Source organism: Ambystoma mexicanum, chromosome 1p, assembly GCF_040938575.1.
Source record: "Ambystoma mexicanum isolate Mex_15411 chromosome 1p, UKY_AmexF1_1, whole genome shotgun sequence".
Classification (NCBI taxonomy): Eukaryota; Metazoa; Chordata; class Amphibia; order Caudata; family Ambystomatidae; genus Ambystoma; species Ambystoma mexicanum.
The window spans coordinates 1,027,705,327-1,027,732,625 of NC_090921.1; the positions used below are offsets into that span (position 1 = coordinate 1,027,705,327).

General features: G+C 41.3%; 6 non-coding genes across 6 annotated transcripts; all 6 read right to left on the bottom strand.

Moving 5' to 3' along the window:
- Nucleotides 1-654: 654 nt before the first annotated feature.
- Nucleotides 655-740, bottom strand: TRNAY-GUA (transfer RNA tyrosine (anticodon GUA)). Its single transcript is given in 2 exon segments — nucleotides 655-690; nucleotides 704-740. It is a non-coding gene; the product is annotated as a tRNA-Tyr (tRNA).
- A 560-nt stretch (nucleotides 741-1,300) lies between these two features.
- Nucleotides 1,301-1,386, bottom strand: TRNAY-GUA (transfer RNA tyrosine (anticodon GUA)). The gene is given in 2 exon segments: nucleotides 1,301-1,336; nucleotides 1,350-1,386. It is a non-coding gene; the product is annotated as a tRNA-Tyr (tRNA).
- Nucleotides 1,387-7,644: 6,258 nt separating this feature from the next.
- Nucleotides 7,645-7,730, bottom strand: TRNAY-GUA (transfer RNA tyrosine (anticodon GUA)). Its single transcript is given in 2 exon segments — nucleotides 7,645-7,680; nucleotides 7,694-7,730. It is a non-coding gene; the product is annotated as a tRNA-Tyr (tRNA).
- A 1,204-nt stretch (nucleotides 7,731-8,934) lies between these two features.
- On the bottom strand, nucleotides 8,935-9,020 carry TRNAY-GUA (transfer RNA tyrosine (anticodon GUA)). The gene is given in 2 exon segments: nucleotides 8,935-8,970; nucleotides 8,984-9,020. It is a non-coding gene; the product is annotated as a tRNA-Tyr (tRNA).
- Nucleotides 9,021-9,580: 560 nt separating this feature from the next.
- Nucleotides 9,581-9,666, bottom strand: TRNAY-GUA (transfer RNA tyrosine (anticodon GUA)). The gene is given in 2 exon segments: nucleotides 9,581-9,616; nucleotides 9,630-9,666. It is a non-coding gene; the product is annotated as a tRNA-Tyr (tRNA).
- Nucleotides 9,667-17,881: 8,215 nt separating this feature from the next.
- On the bottom strand, nucleotides 17,882-17,967 carry TRNAY-GUA (transfer RNA tyrosine (anticodon GUA)). Its single transcript is given in 2 exon segments — nucleotides 17,882-17,917; nucleotides 17,931-17,967. It is a non-coding gene; the product is annotated as a tRNA-Tyr (tRNA).
- Between the last annotated feature and the right edge of the window lie 9,332 nt (nucleotides 17,968-27,299).

Here is a 27,299-nt window from a genome sequence, read left to right on the forward strand (position 1 = left end):
GGCAAAAGTCCTTCAATCTGGATTTGAACCAGCGACCTAAGGATGCCTGTTTTACAACTACAGTCCTCTGCTCTACCAACTGAGCTATCGAAGGCTTGGCAAATCAGTTTCTAGCAAGCTCAATACGAGCTTCCACTTCAACCGTCGACATTCAAACATCTCTTGCAATTCGTGCAAAATACTACAAATTTGGCTTGTGAGATTCCCGAATAGAGTAAAAGCACATCAGTTCACAATTAAAAAAATGACCCCCTCCGCAGTCTCCCGCATGTTACTGACCACCATACTAAGGGGGAAAAGTTGAAAGGCGGCGCCTCACAGGCCATCTCCTCAGAGTATTCAGCCGTGTTGGGCCTTGACAATATTTTAATATCTTGGATGGTGTATAGTGTTCTCTCATTTCCCTTGAGAAATCAAGATTGTCAAGGGGATTCTGCTGTTTTGCCAGTTCATAGCAAGAGATGGGGATCCAAAACACCTCACAGGAAACCAATGAAGATTCGTGTTGGACAGAAAAATAAGGTGGTCACAGCCTCAAAGCAAAAGGCATCTATTTTCAGTGATGAAATATAATATAATTATAAATTGTCTGTTATTTTACTTTCCAAGTATTTTACTTTACAAGTATTCAATAAAATGTGCATTTGGCAAAAGTCCTTCGAGCCGGATTTGAACCAGCGACCTAAGGATGCCTGTTTTACCACTACAGTCCTCCGCTCTACCAACTGAGCTATCGAAGGCTTGGCAAATCAGTCTCGAGCAAGCTCAATACGAGCTTCCACTTCAACCGTCGACATTCAAACATCTCTTGCAATTCGTGCAAAATGCTACAAATTTGGCTTGTGAAGTTCCCGAATTGAGTAAAAGCACATCAGTTCACAATTAAAAAAATGACCCCCTCCGCAGTCTCCCGCATGTTACTGACCACCATACAAAGGAGGAAAAGTTGAAAGGCGGCGCCTCACAGGCCATCTCCTCAGAGTATTCATCAGTGTTCGGCCTTGACAATATTTTAATATCTTGGATGGTGTATAGTGTTCTCCCATTTCCCTTGAGAAATCAAGATTGTCAAGGGGATTCTGCTGTTTTGTCAGTTCATAGCAAGAGATGGGGATCCAAAATACCTCACAGGAAACCAACGAAGATTGGTGTCGGACAGAAAAATAACGTGGCCACAGCCTCAAAGCAAAAGGCATCTATTTTCAGTGATTAAATATAATATAATTATAAATTGTCTGTTATTTTACTTTCCAAGTATTTTACTTTCCAAGTATTCAATAAAATGTGCATTTGGCAAAAGTCCTTCGAGCCGGATTTGAACCAGCGACCTAAGGATTCCTGTTTTACCACTACAGTCCTCCGCTCTACCAACTGAGCTATCAAAGGCTTGGCAAATGAACTCTAGCAAACTCAATACGAGCTTCCACTTCAACCGCCGACTTGTAAACATCTCTTGCAATTCGTGCAAAATACTACAAATTTGGCTTGTGAGGTTCCCGAATTGAGTAAAAGCACATCAGTTCCCAATTAAAAAAATGACCCCCTCCGCAGTCTCCCGCATGTTACTGACCACCATACTAAGGGGGAAAAGTTGAAAGGCGGCGCCTCACAGGCCATCTCCTCAGAGTATTCATCAGTGTTCGGCCTTGACAATATTTTAATATCTTGGATGGTGTATAGTGTTCTCCCATTTCCCTTGAGAAATCAAGATTGTCAAGGGGATTCTGCTGTTTTGTCAGTTCATAGCAAGAGATGGGGATCCAAAATACCTCACAGGAAACCAACGAAGATTGGTGTCGGACAGAAAAATAACGTGGCCACAGCCTCAAAGCAAAAGGCATCTATTTTCAGTGATGAAATATAATATAATTATAAATGGTCTGTTATTTTACTTTCCAAGTATTTTACTTTCCAAGTATTCAATAAAATGTGCATTTGGCAAAAGTCCTTTGAGCCGGATTTGAACCAGCGACGAGCTATCGAAGGCTTGGCAAATCATTCTCTAGCAAACTCAATACGAGCTTCCACTTCAACCGTCGACTTGTAAACATCTCTTGCAATTCGTGCAAAATACTACAAATTTGGCTTGTGAGGTTCCCGAATTGAGTAAAAGCACATCAGTTCCCAATTAAAAAAATGACCCCCTCCGCAGTCTCCCGCATGTTACTGACCACCATACTAAGGGGGAAAAGTTGAAAGGCGCGCCTCACAAGCCATCTCCTCAGAGTATTCAGCCGTGTTGGGCCTTGACAATATTTTAATGTCTTGGATGGTGTATAGTGTTCTCCCATTTCCCTTGAGAAATCGAGATTGTCAAGGGGATTCTGCTGTTTTGCCAGTTCATAGCAAGAGATGGGGATCAAAAAAACACCTCACAGGAAACCAAAGAAGATTGGTGTTGGACAGAAAAATAATGTGGCCACAGCCTCAAAGCAAAAGGCATCTATTTTCAGTGATGAAATATAATATAATTATAAATTGTCTGTTATGTTATTTTCCAAGTATTTTACTTTCCAAGTATTCAATAAAATTTGCATTTGGCAAAAGTCCTTCGAGCCGGATTTGAACCAGCGACCTAAGGATGCCTGTTTTACCACTACAGTCCTCTCCTCTACCAACTGAGCTATCGAAGGCTTGGCAAACCGTTCTCTAGCAAGCTCAATTCGAGCTTCCACTTCAACCGTCGACATGCAAACATCTCTTGCAATTCGTGCAAAATACTACAAATTTGGCTTGTGAGGTTCCCGAATTGAGTAAAAGCACATCAGTTCCCAATTAAAAAAATGACCGACTCCGCAGTCTCCCGCATGTTACTGACCACCATACTAAGGAGGAAAAGTTGAAAGGCGGCGCCTCACAGGCCATCTCCTCAGAGTATTCATCAGTGTTCGGCCTTGACAATATTTTAATATCTTGGATGGTGTATGGTGTTCTCCCATTTCCCTTGAGAAATCAAGATTGTCAAGGGGATTCTGCTGTTTTGTCAGTTCATAGCAAGAGATGGGGATCCAAAACACCTCACAGGAAACCAATGAAGATTCGTGTTGGACAGAAAAATAACATGGTCACAGCCTCAAAGCAAAAGGCATCGATTTTCAGTGATGAAATATAATATAATTATAAATTGTCTGCTATTTTACTTTCCAAGTATTTTACTTTCCAAGTATTCAATAAAATGTGCATTTGGCAAAAGTCCTTCGAGCCGGATTTGAACCAGCGACCTAAGGATGCCTGTTTGACCACTACAGTCCTCCGCTGTACCAACTGAACTATCGAAGGCTTGGCAAATCAGTCTCTAGCAAGCTCAATACGAGCTTCCACTTCAACCGTCGACATTCAAACATCTCTTGCAATTTGTGCAAAATACTACAAATTTGGCTTGTGAGGTTCCCGAATTGAGTAAAAGCACATCAGTTCACAATTAAAAAAATGACCCCCTCCGCAGTCTCCCGCATGTTACTGACCACCATACTAAGGAGGAAAAGTTGAAAGGTGGCGCCTCACAGGCCATCTCCTCAGTGTTCGGCCTTGACAATATTTTAATATCTTGGATGGTGTATAGTGTTCTCCCATTTCCCTTGAGAAATCAAGATTGTCAAGGGGATTCTGCTGTTTTGTCAGTTCATAGCAAGAGATGGGGATCCAAAATACCTCACAGGAAACCAACGAAGATTGGTGTCGGACAGAAAAATAACGTGGCCACAGCCTCAAAGCAAAAGGCATCTATTTTCAGTGATGAAATATAATATAATTATAAATTGTCTGTTATTTTACTTTCCAAGTATTTTACTTTCCAAGTATTCAATAAAATGTGCATTTGGCAAAAGTCCTTTGAGCCGGATTTGAACCAGCGACGAGCTATCGAAGGCTTGGCAAATCATTCTCTAGCAAACTCAATACGAGCTTCCACTTCAACCGTCGACTTCTAAACATCTCTTGCAATTCGTGCAAAATACTACAAATTTGGCTTGTGAGGTTCCCGAGTTGAGTAAAAGCACATCAGTTCCCAATTAAAAAAATGACCCCCTCCGCAGTCTCCCGCATGTTACTGACCACCATACTAAGGGGGAAAAGTTGAAAGGCGCGCCTCACAGGCCATCTCCTCAGAGTATTCAGGCTTGTTGGGCCTTGACAATATTTTAATATCTTGGATGGTGTATAGTGTTCTCCCATTTCCCTTGAGAAATCAAGATTGTCAAGGGGATTCTGCTGTTTTGTCAGTTCATAGCAAGAGATGGGGATCCAAAACACCTCACAGGAAACCAACGAAGATTGGTGTCGGACAGAAACATAACGTGGCCACAGCCTCAAAGCAAAAGGCATCTATTTTCAGTGATGAAATATAATATAATTATAAATTGTCTGTTATTTTATTTTCCAAGCATTTTACTTTCCAAGTATTCAATAAAATTTGCATTTGGCAAAAGTCCTTCAATCTGTATTTAAACCAGCGACCTAAGGATGCCTGTTTCACCACTACAGTCCTCTGCTCTACCAACTGAGCTATCGAAGGCTTGGCAAATCAGTCTCTAGCAAGCTCAATACGAGCTTCCACTTCAACCGTCGACATTCAAACATCTCTTGCAATTCGTGCAAAATACTACAAATTTGGCTTGTGAGGTTCCCGAATTGAGCAAAAGCACATCAGTTCAAAATTAAAAAAATGACCCCCTCCGCAGTCTCCCGCATGTTACTGACCACCATACTAAGGGGGAAAAGTTGAAAGGCGGCGCCTCACATGCCATCTCCGCAGAGTATTCAGCCGTGTTGGGCCTTGACAATATTTTAATATCTTGGATGGTGTATAGTGTTCTCCCATTTCCCTTGAGAAATCAAGATTGTCAAGGGGATTCTGCTGTTTTGCCAGTTCATAGCAAGAGATGGGGATCCAAAACACCTCACATGAAACCAATGAAGATTTGTGTTGGACAGAAACATAACGTGGCCACAGCCTCAAAGCAAAAGGCATCTATTTTCAGTGATGAAATATAATATAATTATAAATTGTCTGTTATTTTACTTTCCAAGTATTTTACTTTCCAAGTATTCAATAAAATTTGCATTTGGCAAAAGTCCTTCGAGCCGGATTTGAACCAGCGACCTAAGGATGCCTGTTGTACCACTACAGTCCTCCGCTCTACCAACTGAGCTATGGAAGGCTTGGCAAATCATTCTCTAGCAAACTCAATACAAGCTTCCACTTCTACCATCGACTTGTAAACATCTCTTGCAATTCGTGCAAAATACTACAAATTTGGCTTGTGAGGTTCCCGAATTGAGTAAAAGCACATCAGTTCCCAATTAAAAAAATGACCCCCTCCGCAGTCTCCCGCATGTTACTGACCACCATACTAAGGGGGAAAAGTTGAAAGGCGGCACCTCACAGGCCATCTCCTCAGAGTATTCAGCCGCGTTGGGCCTTGACAATATTTTAATATCTTGGATGGTGTATAGTGTTCTCTCATTTTCCTTGAGAAATCAAGATTGTCAAGGGGATTATGCTGTTTTGCCAGTTCATAGCAAGAGATGGGGATCAAAAAAACACCTCACAGGAAACCAAAGAAGATTGGTGTTGGACAGAAAAATAATGTGGCCACAGCCTCAAAGCAAAAGGCATCTATTTTCAGTGATGAAATATAATATAATTATAAATTGTCTGTTATGTTATTTTCCAAGTATTTTACTTTCCAAGTATTCAATAAAATTTGCATTTGGCAAAAGTCCTTCGAGCCGGATTTGAACCAGCGACCTAAGGATGCCTGTTTTACCACTACAGTCCTCTCCTCTACCAACTGAGCTATCGAAGGCTTGGCAAACCTTTCTCTAGCAAGCTCAATTCGAGCTTCCACTTCAACCGTCGACATGCAAACATCTCTTGCAATTCGTGCAAAATACTACAAATTTGGCTTGTGAGGTTCCCGAATTGAGTAAAAGCACATCAGTTCACAATTAAAAAAATGACTCCCTCCGCAGTCTCCCGCATGTTACTGACCACCATACTAAGGAGGAAAAGTTGAAAGGCGGCGCCTCACAGGCCATCTCCTCAGAGTATTCATCAGTGTTCGGCCTTGACAATATTTTAATATCTTGGATGGTGTATAGTGTTCTCCCATTTCCCTTGAGAAATCAAGATTGTCAAGGGGATTCTGCTGTTTTGTCAGTTCATAGCAAGAGATGGGGATCCAAAATACCTCACAGGAAACCAACGAAGATTGGTGTCGGACAGAAAAATAACGTGGCCACAGCCTCAAAGCAAAAGGCATCTATTTCCAGTGATGAAATATAATATAATTATAAATTGTCTGTTATTTTACTTTCCAAGTATTCAATAAAATTTGCATTTGGCAAAAGTCCTTCGATCCGGATGTGAACCAGCGACCTAAGGATGCCTGTTGTACCACTACAGTCCTCCGCTCTACCAACTGAGCTATCGAAGGCTTGGCAAATCATTCTCTAGCAAACTCAATACGAGCTTCCACTTCACCGTCGACTTGTAAACATCTCTTGGAATTCGTGCAAAATACTACAAATTTGGCTTGTGAGGTTCCCGAATTGAGTAAAAGGACATCAGTTCCCAATTAAAAAAATGACCCCCTCCGCAGTCTCCCGCATGTTACTGACCACCATACTAAGGGGGAAAAGTTGAAAGGCGGCACCTCACAGGCCATCTCCTCAGAGTATTCAGCCGCGTTGGGCCTTGACAATATTTTAATATCTTGGATGGTGTATAGTGTTCTCTCATTTTCCTTGAGAAATCAAGATTGTCAAGGGGATTATGCTGTTTTGCCAGTTCATAGCAAGAGATGGGGATCAAAGAAACACCTCACAGGAAACCAAAGAAGATTGGTGTTGGACAGAAAAATAATGTGGCCACAGCCTCAAAGCAAAAGGCATCTATTTTCAGTGATGAAATATAATATAATTATAAATTGTCTGTTATGTTATTTTCCAAGTATTTTACTTTCCAAGTATTCAATAAAATTTGCATTTGGCAGAAGTCCTTCGAGCCGGATTTGAACCAGCGACCTAAGGATGCCTGTTTTACCACTACAGTCCTCCCCTCTACCAACTGAGCTATCGAAGGCTTGGCAAACCGTTCTCTAGCAAGCTCAATTCGAGCTTCCACTTCAACCGTCGACATGCAAACATCTCTTGCAATTCGTGCAAAATACTACAAATTTGGCTCGTGAGGTTCCCGAATTGAGTAAAAGCACATCAGTTCCCAATTAAAAAAATGACCGCCTCTGCAGTCTCCCGCATGTTACTGACCACCATACTAAGGAGGAAAAGTTGAAAGGCGGCGCCTCACAGGCCATCTCCTCAGAGTATTCATCAGTGTTCGGCCTTGACAATATTTTAATATCTTGGATGGTGTATGGTGTTCTCCCATTTCCCTTGAGAAATCAAGATTGTCAAGGGGATTCTGCTGTTTTGTCAGTTCATAGCAAGAGATGGGGATCCAAAACACCTCACAGGAAACCAACGAAGATTGGTGTCGGACAGAAAAATAACGTGGCCACAGCCTCAAAGCAAAAGGCATCTATTTTCAGTGATGAAATATAATATAATTATAAATTGTCTGTTATTTTACTTTCCAAGTATTTTACTTTCCAAGTATTCAATAAAATTTGCATTTGGCAAAAGTCCTTCGAGCCGGATTTGAACCAGCGACCTAAGGATGCCTGTTTTACCACTACAGTCCTCCACTCTACCAACTGAGCTATCGAAGGCTTGGCAAATCATTCTCTAGCAAACTCAATATGAGCTTCCACTTCAACCGTCGACTTGTAAACATCTCTTGCAATTCGTGCAAAATACTACAAATTTGGCTTGTGAGGTTCCCGAATTGAGTAAAAGCACATCAGTTCCCGATTAAATAAATGACCCCTCCGCAGTCTCCCACATGTTAATGACCACCATACTAAGGGGGAAAAGTTGAAAGGCGCGCCTCACAGGCCATCTCCTCAGAGTATTCAGCCGTGTTGGGCCTTGACAATATTTTAATATCTTGGATGGTGTATAGTGTTCTCCCATTTCCCTTGAGAAATCAAGATTGTCAAGGGGATTCTGCTGTTTTGCCAGTTCATAGCAAGAGATGGGGATCCAAAACACCTGACAGGAAACCAATGAAGATTCGTGTTGGACAGAAAAATAACGTGGCCACAGCCTCAAAGCCAAAGGCATCTAATTTCAGTGATGAAATATAATATAATTATAAATTGTCTGTTATTTTATTTTCCAAGCATTTCACTTTCCAAGTATTCAATAAAATTTGCATTTGGCAAAAGTCCTTCAATCTGGATTTGAACCAGCGACCTAAGGATGCCTGTTTTACAACTACAGTCCTCTGCTCTACCAACTGAGCTATCGAAGGCTTGGCAAATCAGTTTCTAGCAAGCTCAATACGAGCTTCCACTTCAACCGTCGACATTCAAACATCTCTTGCAATTCGTGCAAAATACTACAAATTTGGCTTGTGAGATTCCCGAATAGAGTAAAAGCACATCAGTTCACAATTAAAAAAATGACCCCCTCCGCAGTCTCCCGCATGTTACTGACCACCATACTAAGGGGGAAAAGTTGAAAGGCGGCGCCTCACAGGCCATCTCCTCAGAGTATTCAGCCGTGTTGGGCCTTGACAATATTTTAATATCTTGGATGGTGTATAGTGTTCTCTCATTTCCCTTGAGAAATCAAGATTGTCAAGGGGATTCTGCTGTTTTGCCAGTTCATAGCAAGAGATGGGGATCCAAAACACCTCACAGGAAACCAATGAAGATTCGTGTTGGACAGAAAAATAAGGTGGTCACAGCCTCAAAGCAAAAGGCATCTATTTTCAGTGATGAAATATAATATAATTATAAATTGTCTGTTATTTTACTTTCCAAGTATTTTACTTTACAAGTATTCAATAAAATGTGCATTTGGCAAAAGTCCTTCGAGCCGGATTTGAACCAGCGACCTAAGGATGCCTGTTTTACCACTACAGTCCTCCGCTCTACCAACTGAGCTATCGAAGGCTTGGCAAATCAGTCTCGAGCAAGCTCAATACGAGCTTCCACTTCAACCGTCGACATTCAAACATCTCTTGCAATTCGTGCAAAATACTACAAATTTGGCTTGTGAAGTTCCCGAATTGAGTAAAAGCACATCAGTTCACAATTAAAAAAATGACCCCCTCCGCAGTCTCCCGCATGTTACTGACCACCATACAAAGGAGGAAAAGTTGAAAGGCGGCGCCTCACAGGCCATCTCCTCAGAGTATTCATCAGTGTTCGGCCTTGACAATATTTTAATATCTTGGATGGTGTATAGTGTTCTCCCATTTCCCTTGAGAAATCAAGATTGTCAAGGGGATTCTGCTGTTTTGTCAGTTCATAGCAAGAGATGGGGATCCAAAATACCTCACAGGAAACCAACGAAGATTGGTGTCGGACAGAAGAATAACGTGGCCACAGCCTCAAAGCAAAAGGCATCTATTTTCAGTGATTAAATATAATATAATTATAAATTGTCTGTTATTTTACTTTCCAAGTATTTTACTTTCCAAGTATTCAATAAAATGTGCATTTGGCAAAAGTCCTTCGAGCCGGATTTGAACCAGCGACCTAAGGATTCCTGTTTTACCACTACAGTCCTCCGCTCTACCAACTGAGCTATCAAAGGCTTGGCAAATGAACTCTAGCAAACTCAATACGAGCTTCCACTTCAACCGCCGACTTGTAAACATCTCTTGCAATTCGTGCAAAATACTACAAATTTGGCTTGTGAGGTTCCCGAATTGAGTAAAAGCACATCAGTTCCCAATTAAAAAAATGACCCCCTCCGCAGTCTCCCGCATGTTACTGACCACCATACTAAGGGGGAAAAGTTGAAAGGCGGCGCCTCACAGGCCATCTCCTCAGAGTATTCATCAGTGTTCGGCCTTGACAATATTTTAATATCTTGGATGGTGTATAGTGTTCTCCCATTTCCCTTGAGAAATCAAGATTGTCAAGGGGATTCTGCTGTTTTGTCAGTTCATAGCAAGAGATGGGGATCCACAATACCTCACAGGAAACCAACGAAGATTGGTGTCGGACAGAAAAATAACGTGGCCACAGCCTCAAAGCAAAAGGCATCTATTTTCAGTGATGAAATATAATATAATTATAAATGGTCTGTTATTTTACTTTCCAAGTATTTTACTTTCCAAGTATTCAATAAAATGTGCATTTGGCAAAAGTCCTTTGAGCCGGATTTGAACCAGCGACGAGCTATCGAAGGCTTGGCAAATCATTCTCTAGCAAACTCAATACGAGCTTCCACTTCAACCGTCGACTTGTAAACATCTCTTGCAATTCGTGCAAAATACTACAAATTTGGCTTGTGAGGTTCCCGAATTGAGTAAAAGCACATCAGTTCCCAATTAAAAAAATGACCCCCTCCGCAGTCTCCCGCATGTTACTGACCACCATACTAAGGGGGAAAAGTTGAAAGGCGCGCCTCACAAGCCATCTCCTCAGAGTATTCAGCCGTGTTGGGCCTTGACAATATTTTAATGTCTTGGATGGTGTATAGTGTTCTCCCATTTCCCTTGAGAAATCGAGATTGTCAAGGGGATTCTGCTGTTTTGCCAGTTCATAGCAAGAGATGGGGATCAAAAAAACACCTCACAGGAAACCAAAGAAGATTGGTGTTGGACAGAAAAATAATGTGGCCACAGCCTCAAAGCAAAAGGCATCTATTTTCAGTGATGAAATATAATATAATTATAAATTGTCTGTTATGTTATTTTCCAAGTATTTTACTTTCCAAGTATTCAATAAAATTTGCATTTGGCAAAAGTCCTTCGAGCCGGATTTGAACCAGCGACCTAAGGATGCCTGTTTTACCACTACAGTCCTCTCCTCTACCAACTGAGCTATCGAAGGCTTGGCAAACCGTTCTCTAGCAAGCTCAATTCGAGCTTCCACTTCAACCGTCGACATGCAAACATCTCTTGCAATTCGTGCAAAATACTACAAATTTGGCTTGTGAGGTTCCCGAATTGAGTAAAAGCACATCAGTTCCCAATTAAAAAAATGACCGACTCCGCAGTCTCCCGCATGTTACTGACCACCATACTAAGGAGGAAAAGTTGAAAGGCGGCGCCTCACAGGCCATCTCCTCAGAGTATTCATCAGTGTTCGGCCTTGACAATATTTTAATATCTTGGATGGTGTATGGTGTTCTCCCATTTCCCTTGAGAAATCAAGATTGTCAAGGGGATTCTGCTGTTTTGTCAGTTCATAGCAAGAGATGGGGATCCAAAACACCTCACAGGAAACCAACGAAGATTGGTGTCGGACAGAAAAATAACGTGGCCACAGCCTCAAAGCAAAAGGCATCTATTTTCAGTGATGAAATATAATATAATTATAAACTGTCTGTTATTTTACTTTCCAAGTATTTTACTTTCCAAGTATTCAATAAAATTTGCATTTGGCAAAAGTCCTTTGAGCCGGATTTGAACCAGCGACCTAAGGATGCCTGTTTTACCACTACAGTCCTCCGCTCTACCAACTGAGCTATCGAAGGCTTGGCAAATCATTCTCTAGCAAACTCAATACGAGCTTCCACTTCAACCGTCGACTTGTAAACATCTCTTGCAATTCGTGCAAAATACTACAAATTTGGCTTGTGAGGTTCCCGAATTGAGTAAAAGCACATCAGTTCCCAATTAAAAAAATGACCCCCTCCGCAGTCTCCCGCATGTTAATGACCACTATACTAAGGGGGAAAAGTTGAAAGGCGGCGCCTCACAGGCCATCTCCTCAGAGTATTCAGCCGTGTTGGGCCTTGACAATATTTTAATATCTTGGATGGTGTATAGTGTTCTCTCATTTCCCTTGAGAAATCAAGATTGTCAAGGGGTTTCTGCTGTTTTGCCAGTTCATAGCAAGAGATGGGGATCCAAAATACCTGACAGGAAACCAATGAAGATTCGTGTTGGACAGAAAAATAACATGGCCACAGCCTCAAAGCAAAAGGCATCTATTTTCAGTGATGAAAAATAATATAATTATAAATCGTCTGTTATTTTACTTTCCAAGTATTTTACTTTCCAAGTATTCAATAAAATGTGCATTTGGCAAGAGTCCTTCGAGCCAGATTTGAACCAGCGACCTAAGGATGCCTGTTTTACCACTACAGTCCTCCGCTCTACCAACTGAGCTATCGAAGGCCTGGCAAATCAGTCTCTAGCAAGCTCAATACGAGCTTCCACTTCAACCGTCGACATTCAAACATCTCTTGCAATTCGTGCAAAATACTACAAATTTGGCTTGTGAGGTTCCCGAATTGAGCAAAATCACATCAGTTCACAATTAAAAAAATGACCCCCTCCGCAGTCTCCCGCATGTTACTGACCAACATACTAAGGGGGAAAAGTTGAAAGGCGGCGCCTCACAGGCCATCTCCTCAGAGTATTCAGCCGTGTTGGGCCTTGACAATATTTTAATATCTTGGATGGTGTATAGTGTTCTCTCATTGCCCTTGAGAAATCAAGATTGTCAAGGGGATTCTGCTGTTTTGCCAGTTCATAGCAAGAGATGGGGATCCAAAACACCTCACAGGAAACCAATGAAGATTCGTGTTGGACAGAAAAATAACATGGTCACAGCCTCAAAGCAAAAGGCATCGATTTTCAGTGATGAAATATAATATAATTATAAATTGTCTGCTATTTTACTTTCCAAGTATTTTACTTTCCAAGTATTCAATAAAATGTGCATTTGGCAAAAGTCCTTCGAGCCGGATTTGAACCAGCGACCTAAGGATGCCTGTTTGACCACTACAGTCCTCCGCTGTACCAACTGAACTATCGAAGGCTTGGCAAATCAGTCTCTAGCAAGCTCAATACGAGCTTCCACTTCAACCGTCGACATTCAAACATCTCTTGCAATTTGTGCAAAATACTACAAATTTGGCTTGTGAGGTTCCCGAATTGAGTAAAAGCACATCAGTTCACAATTAAAAAAATGACCCCCTCCGCAGTCTCCCGCATGTTACTGACCACCATACTAAGGAGGAAAAGTTGAAAGGTGGCGCCTCACAGGCCATCTCCTCAGTGTTCGGCCTTGACAATATTTTAATATCTTGGATGGTGTATAGTGTTCTCCCATTTCCCTTGAGAAATCAAGATTGTCAAGGGGATTCTGCTGTTTTGTCAGTTCATAGCAAGAGATGGGGATCCAAAATACCTCACAGGAAACCAACGAAGATTGGTGTCGGACAGAAAAATAACGTGGCCACAGCCTCAAAGCAAAAGGCATCTATTTTCAGTGATGAAATATAATATAATTATAAATTGTCTGTTATTTTACTTTCCAAGTATTTTACTTTCCAAGTATTCAATAAAATGTGCATTTGGCAAAAGTCCTTTGAGCCGGATTTGAACCAGCGACGAGCTATCGAAGGCTTGGCAAATCATTCTCTAGCAAACTCAATACGAGCTTCCACTTCAACCGTCGACTTCTAAACATCTCTTGCAATTCGTGCAAAATACTACAAATTTGGCTTGTGAGGTTCCCGAGTTGAGTAAAAGCACATCAGTTCCCAATTAAAAAAATGACCCCCTCCGCAGTCTCCCGCATGTTACTGACCACCATACTAAGGGGGAAAAGTTGAAAGGCGCGCCTCACAGGCCATCTCCTCAGAGTATTCAGGCGTGTTGGGCCTTGACAATATTTTAATATCTTGGATGGTGTATAGTGTTCTCCCATTTCCCTTGAGAAATCAAGATTGTCAAGGGGATTCTGCTGTTTTGTCAGTTCATAGCAAGAGATGGGGATCCAAAACACCTCACAGGAAACCAACGAAGATTGGTGTCGGACAGAAACATAACGTGGCCACAGCCTCAAAGCAAAAGGCATCTATTTTCAGTGATGAAATATAATATAATTATAAATTGTCTGTTATTTTATTTTCCAAGCATTTTACTTTCCAAGTATTCAATAAAATTTGCATTTGGCAAAAGTCCTTCAATCTGTATTTGAACCAGCGACCTAAGGATGCCTGTTTCACCACTACAGTCCTCTGCTCTACCAACTGAGCTATCGAAGGCTTGGCAAATCAGTCTCTAGCAAGCTCAATACGAGCTTCCACTTCAACCGTCGACATTCAAACATCTCTTGCAATTCGTGCAAAATACTACAAATTTGGCTTGTGAGGTTCCCGAATTGAGCAAAAGCACATCAGTTCAAAATTAAAAAAAATGACCCCCTCCGCAGTCTCCCGCATGTTACTGACCACCATACTAAGGGGGAAAAGTTGAAAGGCGGCGCCTCACATGCCATCTCCGCAGAGTATTCAGCCGTGTTGGGCCTTGACAATATTTTAATATCTTGGATGGTGTATAGTGTTCTCCCATTTCCCTTGAGAAATCAAGATTGTCAAGGGGATTCTGCTGTTTTGCCAGTTCATAGCAAGAGATGGGGATCCAAAACACCTCACATGAAACCAATGAAGATTTGTGTTGGACAGAAACATAACGTGGCCACAGCCTCAAAGCAAAAGGCATCTATTTTCAGTGATGAAATATAATATAATTATAAATTGTCTGTTATTTTACTTTCCAAGTATTTTACTTTCCAAGTATTCAATAAAATTTGCATTTGGCAAAAGTCCTTCGAGCCGGATTTGAACCAGCGACCTAAGGATGCCTGTTGTACCACTACAGTCCTCAGCTCTACCAACTGAGCTATGGAAGGCTTGGCAAATCATTCTCTAGCAAACTCAATACAAGCTTCCACTTCTACCATCGACTTATAAACATCTCTTGCAATTCGTGCAAAATACTACAAATTTGGCTTGTGAGGTTCCCGAATTGAGTAAAAGCACATCAGTTCACAATTAAAAAAATGACCCCCTCCGCAGTCTCCCGCATGTTACTGACCACCATACTAAGGAGGAAAAGTTGAAAGGCGGCGCCTCACAGGCCATCTCCTCAGAGTATTCATCAGTGTTCGGCCTTGACAATATTTTAATATCTTGGATGGTGTATAGTGTTCTCCCATTTCCCTTGAGAAATCAAGATTGTCAAGGGGATTCTGCTGTTTTGCCAGTTCATAGCAAGAGATGGGGATCCAAAACACCTGACAGGAAACCAATGAAGATTCGTGTTGGACAGAAAAATAACGTGGCCACAGCCTCAAAGCAAAAGGCATCTATTTTCAGTGATGAAATATAATATAATTATAAATTGTCTGTTATTTTATTTTCCAAGCATTTTACTTTCCAAGTATTCAATAAAATTTGCATTTGGCAAAAGTCCTTCAATCTGGATTTGAACCAGCGACCTAAGGATGCCTGTTTTACCACTACAGTCCTCTGCTCTATCAACTGAGCTATATAAGGCTTGGCAAATCAGTCTCTAGCAAGCTCAATACGAGCTTCCACTTCAACCGTCGACATTCAAACATCTCTTGCAATTCGTGCAAAATACTACAAATTTGGCTTGTGAGGTTCCCGAATTGAGTAAAAGCACATCAGTTCACAATTAAAAAAATGACCCCCTCCGCAGTCTCCCGCATGTTACTGACCACCATACTAAGGGGGAAAAGTTGAAAGGCGGCGCCTCACAGGCCATCTCCTCAGAGTATTCAGCCGTGTTGGGCCTTGACAATATTTTAATATCTTGGATGGTGTATAGTGTTTTCTCATTTCCCTTGAGAAATCAAGATTGTCAAGGGGATTCTGCTGTTTTGCCAGTTCATAGCAAGAGATGGGGATCCAAAACACCTCACATGAAACCAATGAAGATTCGTGTTGGACAGAAACATAACTTGGCCACAGCCTCAAAGCAAAAGGCATCTATTTTCAGTGATGAAATATAATACAATTATAAATTGTCTGTTATTTTACTTTCCAAGTATTTTACTTTCCAAGTATTCAATAAAATTTGCATTTGGCAAAAGTCCTTCAATCCGGATTTGAACCAGGGACCTAAGGATGCCTGTTGTACCACTACAGTCCTCCACTCTACCAACTGAGCTATCGAAGGATTGGCACATCATTCTCTAGCAAACTCAATACGAGCTTCCACTTCAACCGTCGACTTGTAAACATCTCTTGCAATTCGTGCAAAATACTACAAATTTGGCTTGTGAGGTTCCCGAATTGAGTAAAAGCACATCAGTTCACAATTAAAAAAATGACCCCCTCCGCAGTCTCCCGCATGTTACTGACCACCATACTAAGGGGGAAAAGTTGAAAGGCGGCACCTCACAGGCCATCTCCTCAGAGTATTCAGCCGCGTTGGGCCTTGACAATATTTTAATATCTTGGATGGTGTATAGTGTTCTCTCATTTTCCTTGAGAAATCAAGATTGTCAAGGGGATTATGCTGTTTTGCCAGTTCATAGCAAGAGATGGGGATCAAAAAAACACCTCACAGGAAACCAAAGAAGATTGGTGTTGGACAGAAAAATAATGTGGCCACAGCCTCAAAGCAAAAGGCATCTATTTTCAGTGATGAAATATAATATAATTATAAATTGTCTGTTATGTTATTTTCCAAGTATTTTACTTTCCAAGTATTCAATAAAATTTGCATTTGGCAATAGTCCTTCGAGCCGGATTTGAACCAGCGATTTAAGGATGCCTGTTTTACCACTACAGTGCTCTCCTCTACCAACTGAGCTATCGAAGGCTTGGCAAACCGTTCTCTAGCAAGCTCAATTCGAGCTTCCACTTCAACCGTCGACATGCAAACATCTCTTGCAATTCGTGCAAAATACTACAAATTTGGCTTGTGAGGTTCCCGAATTGAGTAAAAGCACATCAGTTCCCAATTAAAAAAATGACCGCCTCCGCAGTCTCCCGCATGTTACTGACCACCATACTAAGGAGGAAAAGTTGAAAGGCGGCGCCTCACAGGCCATCTCCTCAGAGTATTCATCAGTGTTCGGCCTTGACAATATTTTAATATCTTGGATGGTGTATGGTGTTCTCCCATTTCCCTTGAGAAATCAAGATTGTCAAGGGGATTCTGCTGTTTTGCCAGTTCATAGCAAGAGATGGGGATCCATCCAAAACACCTGACAGGAAACCAATGAAGATTCGTGTTGGACAGAAAAATAACGTGGCCACAGCCTCAAAGCAAAAGGCATCTATTTTCAGTGATGAAATATAATATAATTATAAATTGTCTGTTATTTTATTTTCCAAGCATTTCACTTTCCAAGTATTCAATAAAATTTGCATTTGGCAAAAGTCCTTCAATCTGGATTTGAACCAGCGACCTAAGGATGCCTGTTTTACCACTACAGTCCTCTGCTCTACCAACTGAGCTATCGAAGGCTTGGCAAATCAGTTTCTAGCAAGCTCAATACGAGCTTCCACTTCAACCGTCGACATTCAAACATCTCTTGCAATTCGTGCAAAATACTACAAATTTGGCTTGTGAGATTCCCGAATAGAGTAAAAGCACATCAGTTCACAATTAAAAAAATGACCCCCTCCGCAGTCTCCCGCATGTTACTGACCACCATACTAAGGGGGAAAAGTTGAAAGGCGGCGCCTCACAGGCCATCTCCTCAGAGTATTCAGCCGTGTTGGGCCTTGACAATATTTTAATATCTTGGATGGTGTATAGTGTTCTCTCATTTCCCTTGAGAAATCCAGATTGTCAAGGGATTCTGCTGTTTTGCCAGTTCATAGCAAGAGATGGGGATCCAAAACACCTCACATGAAACCAATGAAGATTCGTGTTGGACAGAAACATAACGTGGCCACAGCCTCAAAGCAAAAGGCATCTATTTTCAGTGATGAAATATAATATAATTATAAATTGTCTGTTATTTTACTTTCCAAGTATTTTACTTTCCAAGTATTCAATAAAATTTGCATTTGGCAAAAGTCCTTCGAGCCGGATTTGAACCAGCGACCTAAGGATGCCTGTTGTACCACTACAGTCCTCCGCTCTACCAACTGAGCTATCGAAGGCTTGGCAAATCATTCTCTAGCAAACTCAATACGAGCTTCCACTTCAACCGTCGACTTGTAAACATCTCTTGCAATTCGTGCAAAATACTACAAATTTGGCTTGTGAGGTTCCCGAATTGAGTAAAAGCACATCAGTTCCCAATTAAAAAAATGACCCCCTCCTCAGTCTCCCGCATGTTACTGACCACCATACTAAGGGGGAAAAGTTGAAAGGCGGCACCTCACAGGCCATCTCCTCAGAGTATTCAGCCGCGTTGGGCCTTGACAATATTTTAATATCTTGGATGGTGTATAGTGTTCTCTCATTTTCCTTGAGAAATCAAGATTGTCAAGGGGATTATGCTGTTTTGCCAGTTCATAGCAAGAGATGGGGATCCAAAACACCTCACAGGAAACCAATGAAGATTTCTGTTGGACAGAAAAATAACGTGGTCACAGCCTCAAAGCAAAAGGCATCTATTTTCAGTGATGAAATATAATATAATTATAAATTGTCTGTTATTTTACTTTCCAAGTATTTTACTTTCCAAGTATTCAATAAAATGTGCATTTGGCAAAAGTCCTTCGAGCCGGATTTGAACCAGCGACCTAAGGATGCCTGTTTTACCACTACAGTGCTCCGCTCTACCAACTGAGCTATCGAAGGCTTGAAAAATCAGTCTCTAGCAAGCTCAATACGAGCTTCCACTTCAACCGTCGACATTCAAACATCTCTTGCAATTCGTGCAAAATACTACAAATTTGGCGTGTGAGGTTCCCGAATTGAGTAAAAGCACATCAGTTCACAATTAAAAAAATGACCCCCTCCGCAGTCTCCCGCATGTTACTGACCACCATACAAAGGAGGAAAAGTTGAAAGGCGGCGCCTCACAGGCCATCTCCTCAGAGTATTCATCAGTGTTCGGCCTTGACAATATTTTAATATCTTGGATGGTGTATAGTGTTCTCCCATTTCCCTTGAGAAATCAAGATTGTCAAGGGGATTCTGCTGTTTTGTCAGTTCATAGCAAGAGATGGGGATCCAAAATACCTCACAGGAAACCAACGAAGATTGGTGTCGGACAGAAAAATAACGTGGCCACAGCCTCAAAGCAAAAGGCATCTATTTTCAGTGATGAAATATAATATAATTATAAATTGTCTGTTATTTTACTTTCCAAGTATTTTACTTTCCAAGTATTCAATAAAATGTGCATTTGGCAAAAGACCTTCGAGCCGAATTTGAACCAGCGACCTAAGGATGCCTGTTTTACCACTACAGTCCTCCGCTCTACCAACTGAGCTATCGAAGGCTTGACAAATTGCTCTCTAGCAAACTCAATACGAGCTTCCACTTCAACCGTCGACTTGTAAACATCTCTTGCAATTGGTGCAAAATACTACAAATTTGGCTTGTGACGTTCCCGAATTGAGTAAAAGCACATCAGTTCCCAATTAAAAAAATGACCCCCTCCGCAGTCTCCCGCATGTTACTGACCACCATACTAAGGGGGAAAAGTTGAAAGGCGGCGCCTCACAGGCCATCTCCTCAGAGTATTCAGCCGTGTTGGGCCTTGACAATATTTTAATATCTTGGATGGTGTATACTGTTCTCTCATTTCCCTTGAGAAATCAAGATTGTCAAGGGGATTCTGCTGTTTTGCCAGTTCATAGCAAGAGATGGGGATCCGAATCACCTCACAGGAAACCAATGAAGATTGGTGTTGGACAGAAACATAACGTGTCCACAGCCTCAAAGCAAAAGGCATCTATTTTCAGTGATGAAATATAATATAATTATAAATTGTCTGTTATTTTATTTTCCAAGTATTTTACTTTCCAAGTATTCAATAAAATTTGCATTTGGCAAAAGTTCTTCGAGCCGGATTTGAACCAGCGACCTAAGGATGCCTGTTTTACTACTACAGTCCTCCGCTCTACCAACTGAGCTATCGAAGGCTTGGCAAATCATTCTCTAGCAAACTCAATACGAGCTTCCACTTCAACCGTCGACTTGTAAACATCTCTTGCAATTCGTGCAAAATACTACAAATTTGGCTTGTGAGGTTCCCGAATTGAGTAAAAGCACATCAGTTCCCAATTAAAAAAATGACCCCCTCCTCAGTCTCCCGCATGTTACTGACCACCATACTAAGGGGGAAAAGTTGAAAGGCGGCACCTCACAGGCCATCTCCTCAGAGTATTCAGCCGCGTTGGGCCTTGACAATATTTTAATATCTTGGATGGTGTATAGTGTTCTCTCATTTTCCTTGAGAAATCAAGATTGTCAAGGGGATTATGCTGTTTTGCCAGTTCATAGCAAGAGATGGGGATCCAAAACACCTCACAGGAAACCAATGAAGATTTGTGTTGGACAGAAAAATAACGTGGTCACAGCCTCAAAGCAAAAGGCATCTATTTTCAGTGATGAAATATAATATAATTATAAATTGTCTGTTATTTTACTTTCCAAGTATTTTACTTTCCAAGTATTCAATAAAATGTGCATTTGGCAAAAGTCCTTCGAGCCGGATTTGAACCAGCGACCTAAGGATGCCTGTTTTACCACTACCAACTGAGCTATCGAAGGCTTGAAAAATCAGTCTCTAGCAAGCTCAATACGAGCTTCCACTTCAACCGTCGACATTCAAACATCTCTTGCAATTCGTGCAAAATACTACAAATTTGGCTTGTGAGGTTCCCGAATTGAGTAAAAGGACATCAGTTCACAATTAAAAAAATGACCCCCTCCGCAGTCTCCCGCATGTTACTGACCACCATACAAAGGAGGAAAAGTTGAAAGGCGGCGCCTCACAGGCCATCTCCTCAGAGTATTCATCAGTGTTCGGCCTTGACAATATTTTAATATCTTGGATGGTGTATAGTGTTCTCCCATTTCCCTTGAGAAATCAAGATTGTCAAGGGGATTCTGCTGTTTGTCAGTTCATAACAAGAGATGGGGATCCAAAATACCTCACAGGAAACCAACGAAGATTGGTGTCGGACAGAAAAATAACGTGGCCACAGCCTCAAAGCAAAAGGCATCTATTTTCAGTGATGAAATATAATATAATTATAAATTGTCTGTTATTTTACTTTCCAAGTATTTTACTTTCCAAGTATTCAATAAAATGTGCATTTGGCAAAAGACCTTCGAGCCGAATTTGAACCAGCGACCTAAGGATGCCTGTTTTACCACTACAGTCCTCCGCTCTACCAACTGAGCTATCGAAGGCTTGACAAATCATTCTCTAGCAAACTCAATACGAGCTTCCACTTCAACCGTCGACTTGTAAACATCTCTTGCAATTGGTGCAAAATACTACAAATTTGGCTTGTGACGTTCCCGAATTGAGTAAAAGCACATCAGTTGCCAATTTAAAAAATGACCCCCTCCGCAGTCTCCCGCATGTTACTGACCACCATACTAAGGGGGAAAAGTTGAAAGGCGGCGCCTCACAGGCCATCTCCTCAGAGTATTCAGCCGTGTTGGGCCTTGACAATATTTTAATATCTTGGATGGTGTATACTGTTCTCTCATTTCCCTTGAGAAATCAAGATTGTCAAGGGGATTCTGCTGTTTTGCCAGTTCATAGCAAGAGATGGGGATCTGAATCACCTCACAGGAAACCAATGAAGATTGGTGTTGGACAGAAACATAACGTGTCCACAGCCTCAAAGCAAAAGGCATCTATTTTCAGTGATGAAATATAATATAATTATAAATTGTCTGTTATTTTATTTTCCAAGTATTTTACTTTCCAAGTATTCAATAAAATTTGCATTTGGCAAAAGTTCTTCGAGCCGGATTTGAACCAGCGACCTAAGGATGCCTGTTTTACTACTACAGTCCTCCGCTCTACCAACTGAGCTATCGAAGGCTTGGCAAATTGCTCTCTAGCAAACTCAATACGAGCTTCCACTTCAACCGTCGACTTGTAAACATCTCTTGCAATTCGTGCAAAATACTACAAATTTGGCTTGTGAGGTTCCCGAATTGAGTAAAAGCACATCAGTTCCCAATTAAAAAAATGACCCCCTCCGCAGTCTCCCACATGTTAATGACCACCATACTAAGGGGGAAAAGTTGAAAGGCGGCGCCTCACAGGCCATCTCCTCAGAGTATTCAGCCGTGTTGGGCCTTCAATATTTTAATATCTTTGATGGTGTATAGTGTTCTCTCATTTCCCTTGAGAAATCAAGATTGTCAAGGGGATTCTACTGTTTTGCCAGTTCATAGCAAGAGATGGGGATCCAAAACACCTGACAGGAAACCAATGAAGATTCGTGTTGGACAGAAAAATAACGTGGCCACAGCCTCAAAGCAAAAGGCATCTATTTTCAGTGATGAAATATAATATAATTATAAATAGTCTGTTATTTTACTTTCCAAGTATTTTACTTTCCAATTATTCAATAAAATGTGCATTTGGCAAAAGTCCTTTGAGCTGGATTTGAACCAGCGACCTAATGATGCCTGTTTTACCACTACAGTCCTCCGCTCTACCAACTGAGCTATCGAAGGCTTGGCAAATCAACTCTAGCAAACTCAATACGAGCTTCCACTTCAACCGTCGACTTGTAAACATCTCTTGCAATTTTTGCAAAATACTACAAATTTGGCTTGTGAGGTTCCCGAATTGAGTAAAAGCACATCAGTTCCCAATTAAAAAAATGACCCCCTCCGCAGTCTCCCGCATGTTACTGACCACCATACTATGGGGGAAAAGTTGAAAAGCGGCACCTCACGGGCCATCTCCTCAGAGTATTCAGCCGCGTTGGGCCTTGACAATATTTTAATATCTTGGATGGTGTATAGTGTTCTCTCATTTCCCTTGAGAAATCAAGATTGTCAAGGGGATTCTGCTGTTTTGCCAGTTCATAGCAAGAGATGGGGATCCAAAACACCTCACAGGAAACCAATGAAGATTCGTGTTGGACAGAAAAATAACATGGTCACAGCCTCAAAGCAAAAGGCATCTATTTTCAGTGATGAAATATAATATAATTATAAATTGTCTGTTATTTTACTTTCCAAGTATTTTACTTTCCAAGTATTCAATAAAATTTGCATTTGGCAAAAGTCTTTTGAGCCGGATTTGAACCAGCGACCTAAGGATGCCTGTTTTACCACTACCATCCTCTGCTCTACCAACTGAGCTATCGAAGGCTTGGCAAATCAGTCACTAGCAAACTCAATACGAGCTTCCACTTCAACCGTCGACTTGTAAACATCTCTTGCAATTCGTGCAAAATACTACAAATTTGGCTTGTGAGGTTCCCGAATTGAGTAAAAGCACATCAGTTCCCGCTTAAATAAATGACCCCCTCCGCAGTCTCCCGCATGTTAATGACCACCATACTAAGGGGGAAAAGTTGAAAGGCGCGCCTCACAGGCCATCTCCTCAGAGTATTCAGCCGTGTTGGGCCTTGACAATATTTTAATACCTTGGATGGTGTATAGTGTTATCCCATTTCCCTTGAGAAATCAAGATTGTCAAGGGGATTCTGCTGTTTTGCCAGTTCATAGCAAGAGATGGGGATCCAAAACACCTGACAGGAAACCAATGAAGATTCGTGTTGGACAGAAAAATAACGTGGCCACAGCCTCAAAGCAAAAGGCATCTATTTTCAGTGATGAAATATAATATAATTATAAATTGTCTGTTATTTTATTTTCCAAGCATTTCACTTTCCAAGTATTCAATAAAATTTGCATTTGGCAAAAGTCCTTCACTCTGGATTTGAACCAGCGACCTAAGGATGCCTGTTTTACCACTACCGTCCTCTGCTCTACCAACTGAGCTATCGAAGGCTTGGCAAATCAGTCTCTAGCAAGCTCAATACGAGCTTCCACTTCAACCGTCGACATTCAAACATCTCTTGCAATTCGTGCAAAATACTACAAATTTGGCTTGTGAGATTCCCGAATTGAGTAAACGCACATCAGTTCACAATTAAAAAAATGACCCCCTCCGCAGTGTCCCGCATGTTACTGACCACCATACTAAGGGGGAAAAGTTGAAAGGCCGCGCCTCACATGCCATCTCCTCAGAGTATTCAGCCGTGGTGGGCCTTGACAATATTTTAATATCTTGGATGGTGTATAGTGTTCTCTCATTTCCCTTGAGAAATCAAGATTGTCAAGGGGATTCTGCTGTTTTGCCAGTTCATCGCAAGAGATGCGGATCAAAAAAACACCTCACAGGAAACCAAAGAAGATTGGTGTTGGACAGAAAAATAATGTGGCCACAGCCTCAAAGCAAAAGGCATCTATTTTCAGTGATGAAATATAATATAATTATAAATTGTCTGTTATGTTATTTTCCAAGTATTTTACTTTCCAAGTATTCAATAAAATTTGCATTTGGCAATAGTCCTTCGAGCCGGATTTGAACCAGCGACCTAAGAATGCCTGTTGTACCACTACAGTCCTCTCCTCTACCAACTGAGCTATCAAAGGCTTGGCAAATCATTCTCTAGCAAACTCAATACGAGCTTCCACTTCAACCGTCGACTTGTAAACATCTCTTGCAATTCGTGCAAAATACTACAAATTTGGCTTGTGAGGTTCCAGAATTGAGTAAAAGCACATCAGTTCCCAATTAAAAAAATGACCCCCTCCGCAGTCTCCCGCATGTTACTGACCACCATACTAAGGGGGAAAAGTTGAAAGGCGGCACCTCACAGGCCATCTCCTCAGAGTATTCAGCCGCGTTGGGCCTTGACAATATTTTAATATCTTGGATGGTGTATAGTGTTCTCTCATTTTCCTTGAGAAATCAAGATTGTCAAGGGGATTATGCTGTTTTGCCAGTTCATAGCAAGAGATGGGGATCAAAAAAACACCTCACAGGAAACCAAAGAAGATTGGTGTTGGACAGAAAAATAATGTGGCCACAGCCTCAAAGCAAAAGGCATCTATTTTCAGTGATGAAATATAATATAATTATAAATTGTCTGTTATGTTATTTTCCAAGTATTTTACTTTCCAAGTATTCAATAAAATTTGCATTTGGCAATAGTCCTTCGAGCCGGATTTGAACCAGCGACCTAAGGATGCCTGTTTTACCACTACAGTCCTCTCCTCTACCAACTGAGCTATCGAAGGCTTGGCAAACCGTTTTCTAGCAAGCTCAATTCGAGCTTCCACTTCAACCGTCGACATGCAAACATCTCTTGCAATTCGTGCAAAATACTACAAATTTGGCTTGTGAGGTTCCCGAATTGAGTAAAAGCACATCAGTTCCCAATTAAAAAAATGACCGCCTCCGCAGTCTCCCGCATGTTACTGACCACCATACTAAGGAGGAAAAGTTGAAAGGCGGCGCCTCACAGGCCATCTCCTCAGAGTATTCATCAGTGTTCGGCCTTGACAATATTTTAATATCTTGGATGGTGTATGGTGTTCTCCCATTTCCCTTGAGAAATCAAGATTGTCAAGGGGATTCTGCTGTTTTGTCAGTTCATAGCAAGAGATGGGGATCCAAAACACCTCACAGGAAACTAACGAAGATTGGTGTCGGACAGAAAAATAACGTGGCCACAGCCTCAAAGCAAAAGGCATCTATTTTCAGTGATTAAATATAATATAATTATAAATTGTCTGTTATTTTACTTTCCAAGTATTTTACTTTCCAAGTATTCAATAAAATTTGCATTTGGCGAAAGTCCTTCGAGCCGGATTTGAACCAGCGACCTAAGGATGCCTGTTTTACCACTACAGTCCTCCGCTCTACCAACTGAGCTATCGAATACTTGGCAAATTATTCTCTAGCAAACTCAATACGAGCTTCCACTTCAACCGTCGACTTGTAAACATCTCTTGCAATTCGTGCAAAATACTACAAATTTGGCTTGTGAGGTTCCCGAATTGAGTAAAAGCACATCAGTTCCCGATTAAATAAATGACCCCCTCCGCAGTCTCCCGCATGTTAATGACCACCATACTAAGGGGGAAAAGTTGAAAGGCGCGCCTCACAGGCCATCTCCTCAGACTATTCAGCCGTGTTGGGCCTTGACAATATTTTAATATCTTGGATGGTGTATAGTGTTCTCCCATTTCCCTTGAGAAATCAAGATTGTCAAGGGGATTCTGCTGTTTTGCCAGTTCATAGCAAGAGATGGGGATCCAAAACACCTGAGAGGAAACCAATGAAGATTCGTGTTGGACAGAAAAATAACGTGGCCACAGCCTCAAAGCAAAAGGCAACTATTTTCAGTGATGAAATATAATATAATTATAAATTGTCTGTTATTTTATTTTCCAAGCATTTCACTTTCCAAGTATTCAATAAAATTTGCATTTGGCAATAGTCCTTCGAGCCGGATTTGAACCAGCGACCTAAGGATGCCTGTTTTACCACTACAGTCCTCTCCTCTACCAACTGAGCTATCGAAGGCTTGGCAAACCGTTTTCTAGCAAGCTCAATTCGAGCTTCCACTTCAACCGTCGACATGCAAACATCTCTTGCAATTCGTGCAAAATACTACAAATTTGGCTTGTGAGGTTCCCGAATTGAGTAAAAGCACATCAGTTCCCAATTAAAAAAATGACCGCCTCCGCAGTCTCCCGCATGTTACTGACCACCATACTAAGGAGGAAAAGTTGAAAGGCGGCGCCTCACAGGCCATCTCCTCAGAGTATTCATCAGTGTTCGGCCTTGACAATATTTTAATATCTTGGATGGTGTATGGTGTTCTCCCATTTCCCTTGAGAAATCAAGATTGTCAAGGGGATTCTGCTGTTTTGTCAGTTCATAGCAAGAGATGGGGATCCAAAACACCTCACAGGAAACTAACGAAGATTGGTGTCGGACAGAAAAATAACGTGGCCACAGCCTCAAAGCAAAAGGCATCTATTTTCAGTGATTAAATATAATATAATTATAAATTGTCTGTTATTTTACTTTCCAAGTATTTTACTTTCCAAGTATTCAATAAAATTTGCATTTGGCGAAAGTCCTTCGAGCCGGATTTGAACCAGCGACCTAAGGATGCCTGTTTTACCACTACAGTCCTCCGCTCTACCAACTGAGCTATCGAATACTTGGCAAATTATTCTCTAGCAAACTCAATACGAGCTTCCACTTCAACCGTCGACTTGTAAACATCTCTTGCAATTCGTGCAAAATACTACAAATTTGGCTTGTGAGGTTCCCGAATTGAGTAAAAGCACATCAGTTCCCGATTAAATAAATGACCCCCTCCGCAGTCTCCCGCATGTTAATGACCACCATACTAAGGGGGAAAAGTTGAAAGGCGCGCCTCACAGGCCATCTCCTCAGACTATTCAGCCGTGTTGGGCCTTGACAATATTTTAATATCTTGGATGGTGTATAGTGTTCTCCCAT